This window comes from Chaetura pelagica, unplaced genomic scaffold, assembly GCF_000747805.2.
Source record: "Chaetura pelagica isolate M959 unplaced genomic scaffold, ChaPel_1.0 scaffold90, whole genome shotgun sequence".
NCBI lineage: Eukaryota > Metazoa > Chordata > Aves > Apodiformes > Apodidae > Chaetura > Chaetura pelagica.
The window spans coordinates 17,163,478-17,178,695 of record NW_009953496.1 but is presented as its reverse complement, the minus strand read 5'-3'; positions in this window follow the sequence as shown (position 1 = coordinate 17,178,695).

Below are 15,218 nucleotides of genomic sequence, written 5' to 3'. Positions count from 1 at the left end.
TCCCTTCCCAAGAGCCAGGCCCTTCTAACTGCCTCTTAAGGATAAACAGCAACACTTATGCATGCAGTAATATTTTACTAATGATGTTCTCTACTCCAGGAGAGGATAAGGGGACAGAAGTACAATAGTTGCCCTTGCTGCAGAGGGTGTCAGAAGATCACTGCTGACTGATGCTGAGCAGAGCAAGAGTCTGTGATTTACTAGAGAGCAGAAGCAAGAATGTGCAATTTAAGCCCTATAGCAGAAATCCTGGGTCTCAAGGTCTGAAAGACCTGGTTCTTCATTGGAATTTTCTTGTAGTCACTTTGGGGAGAAAGAGAAGCAACATTTGTGAACAGTGACCTTTGCAATGAGTGTACTTGTACCCTGACAGAGTAGAGGGACAGTGCAGCTCCTGGGGTGGGCAGGTGGCACAGTAACAAGTTTTGTGATTCTTATAGTGGCCAAACCTTGAGGTTTTACAAGAAGGCGATCTAGTTTAAGTTACAGGAGAGCTGATCTGTGATGTCTCATGTAATTCTGAACCATCAACACTAAGGAGTCAGGTGAACCATTTCAAATACTTGCAGAGAAGAGAAAAAAAAAAGAAAAAGAAAAAGAAAAAAGGTGTCAAGGGATTAATAAACTAGGATTGATTCCTCCCTTTCTCTCTGTGGTGGGTTGTGCCTGGCCAGTAGCTGAGCACCCACTGCTCCCGCTGGCTTGCTCCCTCCCACTGGGAAAGGAGGGAGTAGGAAGAGCAATAGCAACAAGCTGTGTCGGGATAAGGACAGTTTGATAAGGGAAAAGAACAAGTGATGCAAAGGCAACCACTCACCACTCACAAGCAGCCTGATGCCCAGTCCCCCTCTGAGTAAGTCACCCACAAATCCCCCACCTTCTGCTATGCTGGTTTTATTGTGAGCATGACACCATATGGAATGGGGCATCCCTTGGGTCAGCTGGGGCCAGCTATCCCCATTGTGTCCGCTTTCAGCCTCTTGCCCATCCCCAGCCCACTCGCTGGGGAACAGAGTGGGAACTGCACAGGCTGCTGCGAGGAAAGGCAAGGCTGCCCCTGGCAGCAGCAGTTCCCTGAAGCCAGGTTACCTTGCAGAGCCTTCAGCTGTCCTGCAGCCTGCACAGCATCACTGTGAGCAGGACGATGAAGTCTGGGGTTTCTCCTCTCTGACTATGTCTGGTTAATATTTTCTCTATCAGAATTCAGTGAGCTGCAAGTTAAGAATCGAGTTGTGGTGTACTCGGCAGACAGATCAGGTGGGAGCAGGTGCTGGCAGCCCTGGGTTTATTCCCCCAGGACAGCCACCTCCTGTGTCCCCCGCACCTTAGGTGAGGACAAACTGGTGCTTAGACTTTTCATATGTAAAATACAATCAAAATCTTCTACTGAGGTCAAATAAGTGAAACACCCCACAGCATGATGAGATAATGAAGTACGATCTGAATTCTACAGAAATCAGGAAGGAGGAAGGGCAATGAAACAAAGGGAATAAAATGGCTTATTTAAGAGTATGCTTTACCAAAGAAGTGAAAATCCCTCTTCTAACCCCCTGAAAATCCTACAGACTGGTGCCACAGGCTGGAAGGGCTTAGAGACAGGAGTGACAGCATCTTGAATCCTTTGAACAATGCAATGTCTTTCCAGAAGTGTAACTGTAAATGCTGGTTACAAGTTGAACACCTGGCTGAATTCCTATGGCTTATGTTAAGCAAGAAATGGCTAAACAGTCTTTTATGAGACTAACTTAGAAAACTGTCTAAAAGGCTGTTAATTTAGCCCTTGAATTCAGTTATACACCTCAAAGATACTCCAAAAACTACTTCTGTTATGTGACGTAAGGGAGAGCTGCAATCGTGCTGGCAGTGAGAAGGTAAAAATTACCCCAGTGAAGCAACATGAGAATAATATCTAGAGATATGTTGTGCTCAAAAATCACAAATTAAGGTGTTGGTGAATGATGGCTCCTTGTCATCGACTTCCAAGTCTTTCTGTTCTCGCTGGAAAAACTCTAGTTTATAAAATATTTAAGCAACAACAACTGTTCTTACTCTGGAGAAAGGCCAAGATCCTATTAAATGCAATTAGATCAAAAGAAAGCAGGTTTTTATGAGGATGACGGTACAGATTTTAATGAAGAGTGCCTTCAGGAGTGCCTTGTTACCTGAGTACAGCCAGTCCTTGTGGAAGTGAGGAGTTGCTTTGTGTGTGTTGCTCTGGCAAGTCATGCTCAGAAGAAGAGGCTGGGGACAGTGGGGAGGAAAGTACAAAGAAGTGAAACCTATTAGCATTGAGTCTCTGAAACTTCCTGCTTTCTCCCCACTCTTTTATTTGAGTTGGGGAAGCTGCTGTGCCAAGATGACCTCAAGCTCTCCAACAGTTTTTCATATTGGTTTATTCTTTCTCTTCAACAATTTGCTGGGTTGGACTACACTCCTTCCTGTCGGTTCCCACCCGTGCACGCACGGGCAGGGCTGGACATCTGCTCCCTGCCAGCTTACTCACAACATGGGCATTCAGAAGCCAAGAACCTGAAGTATTTTTTTTGGCGGTGCTAAGGGACCAGGACTCCTTGTTCAGAGACTGTCACACAAGCTGCCTAATGGAAAACAGGAAAGTAAAAAAAAAAACAACAAAAAAACCACAAAACAAATGCCACCAAAAAAACAAACCTCTCCACCGATGGGAAGCAGGGCTCAGCATCACCAACATGCCATGCCCTTCACCCCACCCTGCAGTGTTCCTGTGCTTTCCTCATCCATCCTGCAGTGGCTACAGCACATGAGAGGTTAAATAGCAATAAGACAGAGCATCACCAAGGGTATTACTGGAGGGTGGCCAAATCAGCTGCTGGCTCTCCAGTGCCCCCCTGATTTCGGGGAGCCAGAGATGTGGCTGCCTGGTACTTTGTCTCATATGCAGACTGACTAGTGAGCACCAACCACATCTGCCTGTAGGGCAGGGCGAGCTCGAGCAATGCAATACAAACTCTGATGTGATCCCTGAGCTACGGCAGCGTTAACATCGCCAGCAAAAGGAAATAACCCTGGCATGGAGAGTGGCAAGAGAAGGGCAAACCAGCTGGAGTCCTCGCTGGGGTGTGGTCCTGGCACAGGAAGGGATGAGGTCGGGAGAAGCTCCTTGCTAAAACCAGGGCTGGCCTCAGGTGGCCTCCTAAGTTTGGAGGCAACGCAGTGAGCTGGAGAGGGAAAAGAACTGGTCTCTACGGAATAAAGAGACAAAGGACCCAGAGCCCCAGTGGTATTTCAGGTGCAAACCCTCTGAGAATGTGGACCCAAGTGTCTACTAATGGTCTTACCCCCAGTCCATGCAATTGCTACAAACCTCTCGTGTTTGGGTGTCCCGAGCACTCTCCAGGGAGCTCATCAGAGCAGCTCCGGTGCCTTTGCAGCCCTCACCTGCTGCTTTCCCCCAGGGAAAGAGCGGAGGGAAGCCAAGGCTGGTGGTGGGGCTGCCCAGGTGACACCCTGGCCAGGAGCCCTCCGGGCAGACGTGCTGTGTCAGTGTCCTGCGAGCAGGGCAGCCCCGGTGCCTGTTTTTAAAGGGCACATAGCAGCAGAGCCTGGGCAACAGCCCAGCCTGCCCTGGTCAGACATCCAGTTCAGCTGCACAACTGCACTGCTGGGAGCAAAACTGCCACTGTCTCAGTTAAAATGTTTAACATCCAATGGCTTTGGGACATTAAGTATCCTGAACAGCCATGTGGGGTGAACAGGTGAATTTCCCTTTCAAATGCAATTAGCTCTTGCTTTTAAAATCATCACTTTTGGACAAGGAACTTCTCTCAGTGTTATAAAAAAAACTGTCAAAACTATCTGCGCCTTCTCAGGGAATAGAACAAAACAACATACTTCAAATCTGTGTCTTTTCCCCTTTACTTATAGTGCAGCCTGAGGGGCACAAATCCCACTGCTTCTGCTGGATGGGGGATAGGGCATTTCCAGAGGTGAAAAGCAAAGCTCTGGGAAGGAGCGTCCACCTGATCCTGGAGACTTATTCCGACTTTCCGCTTCCCAGTCATCCCAGCACATGTGGCTTTGTTGGTACCTGCCCGTTCCCAGGCAGGCCTCCAGGGTTAGAAGAGGTGGCACGGCTGGGAAGGAGCGGGCAGTCCTGCAGCCTGCTTGGGTCCCTTCTGCTGTCACTCTGCTCCTGCAGTGCTGCATGCCTTGCCTTGCCACCACCTGATGAAATGTGACACTGGCCCTGAAGCCAAACCCAGCGCTAGGACAAGGTGTTGCTTCTTATCCTACGTGGGAAAAGCAAAACCCACGCAACAGAAGGAAACTCGGAAGATTCAAGCTGTACAAGAAGAATATCAGGGGACAAGCTCTGCAGGCTGCTGTTTGTCACTGGCTGCCCTCTGTGCTCATATGTTTTCACAGAGATATTCAAGGTTTTCCAGATAGTCCAGGGCAAGCAGTTCTCTGGAGGCTGAATCTCCTGTCCAGCTACTTCTTTTGCTCCTGCATCAGCTCTGCCTCCTCCTGATTTTACCCTGCCTGCCTTGGAGGAAGGCAGCTGCCTACCCCTCTGCAGCTGCACCCCAGCAACCCTGCACCCTCAGGATGCAAAGTGGGAGCTGGGCCTTCTTCCCACTGCCCAAGAGGTGGAAGGCACAGAAAAACCTGTGGAGCTAGACATAGGCATAAGTCCTCATAAAACTCCTCATTACTTGTCATTAGGAAAGAAGACTCTGCAAGGCCTGGACATGAGGATCAAGCACCCAAGCAACAGGCCTGTGGGTGGCTTTTTTATCCATGGTTAACCAGAAAGAAAAAAAAGAAGAAACAAAAAAAAAAAAGGAAAAGAGGGGGATGCTGAAGAACTCCAGTTTGGCCAAGCCAAATTTATCTGGCAACTAAGCTCAAGGAAGCATGCTGAAATTCCAGCGTGGGCAGAAGGCAGCAAGTCTGACATGGAGAGTGAGCTGTAAATCATCTGTAAGGAGACAGGCAAAAGGAATTCTGCTTTATCCAGAGGCAAGAGAACAGACAGCAATAAAGAAGACCCGCAGGCCATGTAGGAGAAGTGAGAAGATGAGAACCCAGCAAATGCAACCTGATAAAGCAAGGAGATAGTCAGGAGGGAGCCCAAGAGTGGGCGGGAATAAACCAAGGAAGATTGGATAGCAGGGAGAGTTTGGCAGTGTCTGTGAAGCCTGATGGTCCAAGGGAGATAAGGCTGCCATATAATATGAGATAGAAGGCCTTTTTGTTTGCAACAGTTTATCTTTAAAACAAAATCTAAAAAAAAAAAAAAAAAAAAAAAAAGCGCTCCTCTAATTTTGAGCCACTCCTTCCAACTTCAATATCCTCAAATGATTGCCAAGGAATGCTGGCATATTCTCACCCAGTGAGCTTTGGCAGGCGGCGAGGCAGGCAGGAGCTCCTCCGCGTCTGGCCACCCTGGAACCGGTTTCTGACATGCAACTGGCAACTCTTTTCCAGAAATCCTAGCAATTGCTTCCTCCTGAGAAAAGCTGGAGTTCCCATCCTCCCTATCCTTCTTTCTGGGGTAAAATGGTACTTTTATAGGGAGAGCAGGCTGCTGGCCATGCCTCAGTTGAAATGTCAGGACTTGATGCTTAACAGGACCTTCTTGAGAGGGAGGCTGGAAATCAGCTGGGTCAAACACTACCCAGTGATGATGGCTGTGTCCTGCAGCCATGGGACAGTGGCTGAAGCTTTATGTCTCTTATAGAAGTGATCCTAACATGAATTTAGGCTTTTGCAGGCTTAAAGAAGTGTTTATCTACATTGGGAGTGATAAAAGTTACCTGGTTTAATATTCCATGTTCTGATTGCCATGGACTCAGGGCTCAAAGGGCTGCCCCTCTAACCACTCTGACTAAGTGGGGCTGCAAGGAAAACCTCAGTGTTTCCTATTGACTTTTCTATACAGCAGCATTTTCAACTGTTTTTCTTCTCAGTCATTCACACCCTTCTCCTTAACTGGTCAAGTAATGTATTAAACCACTCTGGTTGCTCTTCTCATGCCCCAACTACCAGCTGACAGGAGAAAAGCAGATCTTCCTTTCTCTGAAGGCCTGAGATGGGCAGAATGGTGGAAAGGAGGAACAGAGAGAAAGGGAGGAGCACAGAAGGGAGGAGAAAGGGCAGAAGACAAAGGAATTTTAATAGGAATTCTCATAATTCCTCAAATTGTTACCAAGAAACCTGATTGTATCCATGAATGTTTTGCAGGGCCTTTACCTGTGTCAGATGACAGATAGGTAGCCCCATCAACAACTGGGGTTTTGCTTATTCAGAACAGAGCATACGAATCTCCTTTATGCCTATTTTGCAGTGAGTGATGTCCTCGTATCCTCACTCCTTCCTACTCATGATTGCTTTCAACTTCCAGCTCGCTGCCCTTTTCATAGACCATTTGCTGTACTTGGAGAAAACCTCCTGATCTTCTAAGCACTAACACGTCCTCTCTTCCTTCACATGTGTCTCCAGTGCAAGGCATCTCTCCAGTGCTACTGACTGCATGGTTTGCTCCTCAACTTCTACCCATCATACCCATGGCATTTGTCTAAAAAGATGGCACTTCAAAGCAGAGATGTGTTACTGGTGCAGAGCCATGCAAACCTTGCCAGAGCATTTTATATCAAAATGAGGTAGGCAGCCAAATTTTGGTTCTCTCCTCTAACCTGCTGTAGCTGTGGAGTCACAGCACTAAGGTTACCTCAGCATTACACGGACAATAAGTGACAGCAGAAAGTCATCCAGCTGGAGGGTTTTGCCACTGGAATGGGTAAACAGATTATCTTCTGTTGTTCTTATCTGCTTATCCACTCACTGGTAATGTTACATAACCCACACCTGCACCCAGGGTTTGTTTAAATGTATAAAGGCAACATCCTTGTAGTCCTTTGCAAATACACTAAATAGATGTGGGAAAAAATTTTATTTTATATTTTTACAAGAGGAAGGCAGACCAGGAGTACAGTGTGCTTGTGTGCTCAGTTCTTCCCACTGCAGAGGGTATTAGCAACTAAAGGGAAGAGAGAGAAGGCTCCTTCTGAGGAGCATTTTCCCCTTTTGAATGTTGCATTTGAATCATACATTTTACGGGCACAGGGGAGGTAAAGCAATAGGCAGAATAAGCTTATTTTTTATAAAAGCTTCATCTTTACAAAATCCAGAAAGTCCAGTAGGTGACTTTGCTGCATTTAGATCTTGTCCTTAATTGTTCCTTTTGCAGAAGGTGTAAGAGAATGGCATATAATTTCAAATTACTGCAACAGAAGACAGTGGTTATTGCACTACTGACACATGTACTTACTTACATCCTTCTGGCAAGGTAAAATAGCCTGCAGTGTATCCACATTTTAAAGACTTTTCCCACTGCCAGAGGACACAAAAGTGTAATTAGGTTGCAAAGTGTTTAAAGTGGTTTCTCTTGAATTACTCTCATATTCTGGCAGTTAAGATTAGCAAACAATTTAAGATTTTGAGGTGAAAACTACCCATTTCTCTTGTTTTCATAGCAAAACCAAAATAATTGGTTGTTGCAAGCTAAATTTCTTGTGGAACCTGGAAGAATGAGTAAGAAATCAAGTAAAGGAGTGTGCAGATATTAGAGCTCATTCCTCCACTTTTAGTAAAGCCCTCCATGGGCCACAAAAATACATTTGTAGCTATTATCATAAGTTTGGCTTCTGCAGTTGTTGCCTGGCAAGAAATATTGTGCTACCATATCCTCGGCAGAATTGTAAAAAATAACAAAATCAGCTTAGGAATATTTCAATGTTAATATCTTGTGCTTATCTAACAAGCTTATTCAGTGACCTTGGAGCAAACACTAATTGACAGCAGAGAGGGGAGAGGGGGACACGCAGCTTTCAGGAGCAGTGAAGCACACCCTGGCCATGCAGTGGAGGGGCCCGGCTGTTTGCCAAGGCTGGGGAACATTTCACTGACAAAGAGGGGAAGTGCTGATGCCCTTTTCCCCCAGCAAGGCATTAAAACTGTTTCTTTCTGCTACTGATACCACCATTTTCAAATTAAAACAAAGGGTATTTGTTCTTATGTGTTTAAAAACATACAGTTTGCTTTATAAACAGCAAAAATAAATCTGGTGGGGGTTTTTCTTCTTGGTCAGACATGGTTCTTTGGACTTTTGACCATTCATGTTCAAAACCTAATTGTTTTCCCTTGTGTTTCCAGACGTGTGTTTTTTTAAAGCAGTTGTTCCTCTAACTGAGATGTAAATCAGCTTCCACATGTTTAGAAACAAAGGAACAATGAAACATTAAGCTCAGCTTACCTCAACAGGTTGGTTTTTTAGACTTCCAGGGCAATTTGCAACAGGAAAACTGCCCTAGAGCTCAGAGGATTTGGAGGAGCTTCAAGTAGCAACTGAGAGTCTCCGGGGAGATGAAGGGTCAGATCCTCCCCTCACATAAGCTCCTGAAGCTGTGCAACTGCCCAAACAGAACTGGGGAAAGAACACGACCCGTTTTCTTGCAGTGGTGTGCTGGGGGTGACTTACCATGATGGATGAGTTGCTGTTTGCCAGCCGGGCACGGGGCAGCCGGATCCAGGGCCCCCTCAGCAGTGTCAGCAACATTCAAGGGCACAGCCCCTCTGCTTGTGGCCCTGGGAAGAGGTGGGAGAGTGAACTGGGAACGGGGTGGGCAGGTGTTGGGCTTTGGGAGCAAGTGCAGCTGCCACAAGCAGTTCACGGCTTCCCTGGCTTGCTTCCCTTCGCAGCACTGGCGAGTCCCGCCTTGTCTTCTCAGCCTGTGGCAGCTGGGAGAGAACACTTGTTATTCCAGACTCTGCAGCCAACAGGTTTTAACAGCCCTGCAGGCTGGCAGCAAACAGACAGGTAGTGGGGGCCAGCTGTGGCCTGGGAAGCTGTCAAGGCACGTATGTCCAATTGCCTGCACACACACCTCCAGAAATCCTAAGCAGGGGGCATATTTTGGACCTTGAGGGGCACTTCCAGTTATGTAACCTGAAACCGTTGCAAAATTGACTGCCCTGCTCTAAGATAGGGAAGAAATCCCAAAGGCAGAGGGAGGATGGCATCTCCTACACCCCATCAGTTGGGAGCTGCAGTCACAACCTGGCACAAACATGTCTCCCTGGAAGTTTAGGCCAGGACGTGCAGAAAGATACCAAATTTGGTTCAAACTGCTGACAGTAATTATCTCAGCAGGCAGGATGCAATCATGTGGAGTGGAAAACACCCAAGCCACTGATTAGCACTCCACCAATGAGTTGCTGGAGATCAGTGATGATGAGGGTTATTTGAATAGTTGCTGTGGAGCTCTGACTGTGGAGTTTCATGCTGCCTTCTGTGCTCAGTGTCCCTCTTACCATTAGCTCTTTGCACTGTAACCAGCCAGAGAGCTAAGGAGGAGTGTTGACAGGCTCCAGCATCTTTTCCTTCTGGCTTTTTGCCTTTCTTGAGGAGGTGAATGTGGGTTCTTGGTGATGCTGGGGAGAGAGTTTGCCTTCAGCTGGCTGGACTGCTGGTGCTAGCAAGTGTTTCCTGGAAAGCTAAGCTAACAGCTGCTGTTGCTGTTTTAAGTAAGATATTTATGCTTCTGGGTTTTGCAACTGGTACTTCAAAAAGAGAAAGTTAAAACAGATTTTACATGAATGTCTGTGTTCTTTACAGTTTTACAGTCTAGTTAGCCTCTTCAAGATATTATTTTTCCAGGCAGCAGTTATTTGTTGCCATCTCTTCAGACCTTACCTGATTACTTCTGCTCTTCACATTTGTCCTTCAGGTAGCTTCCTTTTTTTTTTTTCTTTTCGGTGTTCTGCATAATTTCCATCAGTTTTCAGTTTTAATTTCTGTACCTCTTTTTTAATCCTTTTTTGCAGCTAACTAAAATGAACAGCCAACACAATAAATATTTGTGATTTTAGTGGTACTATATAATGTAAAAAGGAGGAAGGAAGTGCGTATTTTTAGAAGAAAAAGAGGATGTTCTGAAAGTACCTGCAGAGAGAGGCTAGCAATACTAGTAATTGTGTTGAAAAAATTGCCTATGCAATGGGTGAATGCTTTTATGGCCTGGATTTATCTGAAGGATGAATCCAGGCCTGATGAAGGAACTTAGGCCCTGAGCACAGGGATCAGTCTGTTCTTAATTTAGGATGACAACACAACCACACAAATTTAGCATGAAGAAAGAGACTTCTGTGTTCTTTGGTGAGCAAGGCCTAAACACCCCTGTGCTGAGCTGTAAGGTTGCACTGAACAGCTGTGGTTAGGAGAACACAGACTGACAACCTGAAAGAGATATTAGTCAGTGGGACACTCAGCAGGGGCAGAAAATCCAGAATGGATTCATGTTACTAACACAAAACTGCTCTGCAAATGGTTGACACCAACAGATTAGATACTAGACAAGGATGGAGGCAATCTGGGTCCCAAACTTCTGGGAGGGGTGGGCTCTAAATAATCCCAACTGAGTTTCTTCCTTAGTGTGCATTTGCAGCAGAAGCCTCATAAGACATCTTTCCAGTCCTAGTTTCCTTTCCAAAAGTCATGGTCTGGACCTGGCTCCTCCTGTTTATTCTGGAACCCTGTGCTCCTCCCAGCATCCTGCCTCTGCTGTGCACCCCAGAGATGTGTCTGGTACCTGGTACTGCTTGCCCTGAGGCAGGGCATGGCACATTTACACCCTAGATAATGCTAAAGCAATGTAAAGAGGGCATGACACAAGTAATTAGTCCCTACAGATCTGCTGTAACCTCCACTTTGGACGTTTTCAGCAACTGCCCCTGCTGGGCACCTCCCCAGGTGCTCCCAAGAGAGAAGGGAGTTTGAACCACCTCAAACCCAACTTATCCCCGGATTCAACTAATACCTCTTGGCCTCGATGGCAAAAAACGTGCCTTGGAGTACCTCAGGGAGTGGCCCGCAACGGCACATCCTGAGGCAAGAGGCCAGGAGGCAGCTCTGACTAAGGCCCTGGAAAACAAAACAGGAGGTTCCCGGCAAGGGCTGGGCCTGGCGCCCACACCTGACACACCAGCCCTTCCACAGGAGCAGCACTCCCGGCCCCGGGGTTTGGCTGCAGGCACTGAGCCACATGGGCAGGGCAACTCTGCTCTCCCGCTATCACTCCTGGTATCTGCCATTTCACTCCTCTGCTCACGGTTTCTGCAGAAAGCAGAAGTGCTCTCTGGTAGGTGCTCTCCACCGAAAGCAAAATTTGCTGTTTCTCCTTCACAGGGGATGTGTTTCAAATAAAACAACATTTTAAGGAGGGGAACATGATACGTGTAGAGTTTCTGATAGCTTCCACCCAAAGTGATGCAATTAGTCATCAGGTTGCCACACGAAACCCAGTTTTTAGCCTGAATCAATGTGAGGCTCATTCCTTCTGCTGGTAAAATCAATGGCAATTTGAGTTTAAGAAGAAGCTGGGCTGTGGTCCTGTGAATTGCAAACCAGATCCTTCCCCCTTGTCCCGGCTCTTTTTAAAAAAGAAAATCAACAAACCTACACCATAATAAGTTTCCCTGTCTTCTAAAGATACACTTCTAAAGGGATTTTTAAAGATGTTCCACTATTTTGACTGAAAATTTTCCTTTATAGTATATTACCTGTGAAGCTGGATCTGTGGTGTTTCAGCAACTGTGTGTGAATGTCCCAAAGTACATAGGACTGGACAGGTTTTGTGTAGGTGATGGCTTTTCACAGCTGTGTGACTTTGGGGGGCTCTAACCTTGCACATCTTGACAAGCCTCAGGGACATTCCCAAAACCCTGGGAAGCAGAGCCATCAGTGCCACTACCTGAGGACATGCTGCAGTTTTCAGGGGCCTTTCATGGCACCAATTTGCTCTAAGGCTTCAGTGACAAATAGAAAAAAATATTAAACTGAGAGAGGTCTAATGGATACATGCTATTGTAGAGCTGCTTTCTTTCAGTTCTAGTTGTATGAGAACTGACTGCATGGTTTTCTTCCTCCTTGGAAATTCAGCCAGTGGAAGAGGAGATAATGCAGGGAAATAAACCCTTGGAGGAAAAAATAATACAAAAGCATACAATTAGAAAAGGTATCAAGTGTCTGTTTTGGTGACATTGCAGGCAATTAAAGCAGAAAAAGAAGTAAATATTTTCAAAAGTCTGCTTGAAACGAAAGAAGCAAATGACAGGTCTAATCCCAGGTATCTTCTAGACAAAGAGACCATCACAAAGACCTAAGCACAAAGCACCCATACCTGTGTCAGCAGAGACGAGTGACACCGTAGTTCCATGATCCCTTAATCCAACATAAGTGCTCAGTCAACCAGAAAGGGGTGGCCTTATCTTCCCCCTGCTCTAGCCTCTCATTCCCATCCTGTCCCTTGCACCCACACCAATGCTCATGCAATCTGTCTAAACAGAGTCTTTCTGATATCCCATATGGGTAGGGTTTAATGTTTTAATATGAAATTATGTATTTGAAGATATTTGACACTACACAAGACTTAGATTTAGCAGAGTGATACAGCAATATACTGAAATAATAGCACAAGCATGATACAGCAATTGGGATACACAGATTAATCCCAATACAAGCACAATTCCCATTACCATTCTCTACATGCTCACCATCACAATGCTGACACCTCCAGCTGTCAGGAAAAAATAAGTGAATTTAAGCCAGCTGAAAGCCATTGTCCTCTTCACAGTAAATTTTGCTAGTTCTTTGATTTTTGTATTCCATGTTGTTCTGAAACATACATACACATCCCCCAGATGGTCTGGCTGGCTCAGAAAGATAATTTCTACTGATTATTCTAGGGCAGGCCAATTACTGAAAAAGTTAACCCACTTGACTGATACAGTGGTCTGTCTTCCACAAAGGTCACCCTCTGGTCCCCTTGGTTCAGCTTCATTTAAGACAGCTGCAATGACTTCTTATGTTCTTTCCTGAGCTTCACAACCACACCATCTCTGCCTACCTCCTCTGACCTTTTTTCCACAGCAGGGGTTTGTTGATTGGTCACACAGCCATGTGGACCACACCTACTTATCTAGTTAAATGTGACAATAAATGCATCCAGGGACTGGAGCTCAGGCATCCATGCTTAAATAAGAAGAGCAATGCCTCCTGGCCACCTCCCAGCTGAGTTCCCACACTCCCAGGCATGATCCAGAGGTTAGCACAAGGACGCATCACTCTCAACTGAGAGACTGCGTGTGGACAGCCTACTGTGGGTGGTCACTCTACAGTGTGAGCACAGGCATCTTCAGGGCTAGAGAACAGCCTGGGACAAGTTGGATTCCCTCGTGTTGGCTTAGCTTTCTCAGATCTTCCTTGCTTGTGCTAGGTTAAATTCCAGCCAGGGTTCAACCCCAAGATCAGGTAAATGCCAGCAAGGGAGACTTGGAACAAGTGGTGGCAGAAAATGATGGGTGCAGTAGCCAACCAGCCCTTTGATGGCAGCCAGAGTAAGCTGACTGTGCCCTGAAAAGAGATTGTCACAGGCACTGCTGAGGGGAACAAGTGTCATCTGCAAGACTCTTCAAAGAAGACCCCATCTTTCTGGGGAGAAAGGGCCCATTAGGAAGTGAAAGAGAAACTCAGAGAAATCAGATAGGCCAAGGTATTGCAGGGAGCCACTCCACAGCTCTTACCTTACAGTTGCTTATTCCAGCCCTTCCTTAGTCTTTCAGTTACCAGAAAGTCTATGCAAGTCGTTACTTTTCAAGGGAAGAGACCCATCCTACTGTCCTGGGGTCTGCTTGGTGCATCCTGGGGTTTACCAGCAATGAAAACTGTACACGAACAGCCCACCAGCCAAAAGCTGAGTTTAAATAGCCAAGCTTCATTTTCCTAGAAGTCTTTACCACATTTTTAAGCTGAAATAGGATTTGGACAACAGAATAATGTCTTTACTGTGCTCTACCTAGTCAGGCTGCTGGGCACAGTCCTGCACACGTGCTAGTAGGTGTGGGAAGTTGTGCTGTGATCATGAACTAGGGATGTACATTTTGTACAGCTAACTTTATGCACATAATTCACCTGGAAAGCATGAACTTCCCTGCTGATTCATGGCAAAACAGACACTCTGTAGTGTAGTGCATTAAGAGATACTGACTAATGTACATATTAAACATAGGAACTAGTCCATGGTGCTCATATACACAGAATATTGGAATATACAAAGAGCTCAAAGCCTTTCAGTGCCTGTGTGGCCCATCCTGCCACCTCTGGAGACAGTCATCCTTTAAAGTCCAGGCATTGGGAACCATAGGTCTCCTTGTCAGAGCAACGCCCGAGATGAAATCAGACCATAGTGGTTTTTGGGTTGGTCTGGCAGAGGTTTGAGGAAAAGGCAGGGGAAAGGCAAGCACTGTACCTTGAAATAAAACACGGGATCCAAGAGTGACAAAGTTACCTGTTTGAAGCAGGAGTGATTAATAATCCTGCCCAGGTCACGGCCCACAGGAGCTCCTTGCTGATGGAGCAGGACCTCACTGCAGCAGGCACAGTGCAAGCACGGCTGAGGAAGGGACACGCTGTGCCACCCTGTCTTAGTGTCCAGGCACTGGGAGGGCCAACACACATCACTGCTCCAGCGCCAGAAACCAGCCAGCCAGCATTAACTGAAACCCACTTTCCCAGTTTCCTTTAAAGAAGGCAACTCTCCACTATCAAAAAGGTAAGTTAGGCTCAGAAAGTCTGCAGTTCTGATCTTAATGAGCTTCAAGCTGTTGCCATTATTAGAAAAGACTTGCCATGTGGGTGGAAGCAGAAAGCCTGCCAAGAACTAGGAGACAAATAAGAAACTATGTGAAGAATGGGGATTTCTGATGAAAGCCTCTGATGATGAATCCCCTGCTACTATGCTCGTGAGAACAGGGCCAGAAGTCTCAGCTCAGAGCTGCCTTTCCTCTGCCGTCAGCGCTCGCGCTGCAGGGCTGGAGCAAAAAGGTGATGGTTATAAAAAGCGACACAACCAATGATCCATGCAAGGGATGTAACAAGGCAACTACCTTGTCAAAACAATATGAGGAGGACCAGTTATAGAAAAAAGGAAATAGATCTTGGCAATGCTTTTTTTTTTTTTTTTTTTTTTTTTTTTTTTTTTTTTTTCAAAAAATAAGGGTAAAAAAACCAAACTATGCTCGTGAGAACAGGGCCAGAAGTCTCAGCTCAGAGCTGCCTTTCCTCTGCCGTCAGCGCTCGCGCTGCAGGGCTGGAGCAAAAAGGTGATGGTTATAAAAAG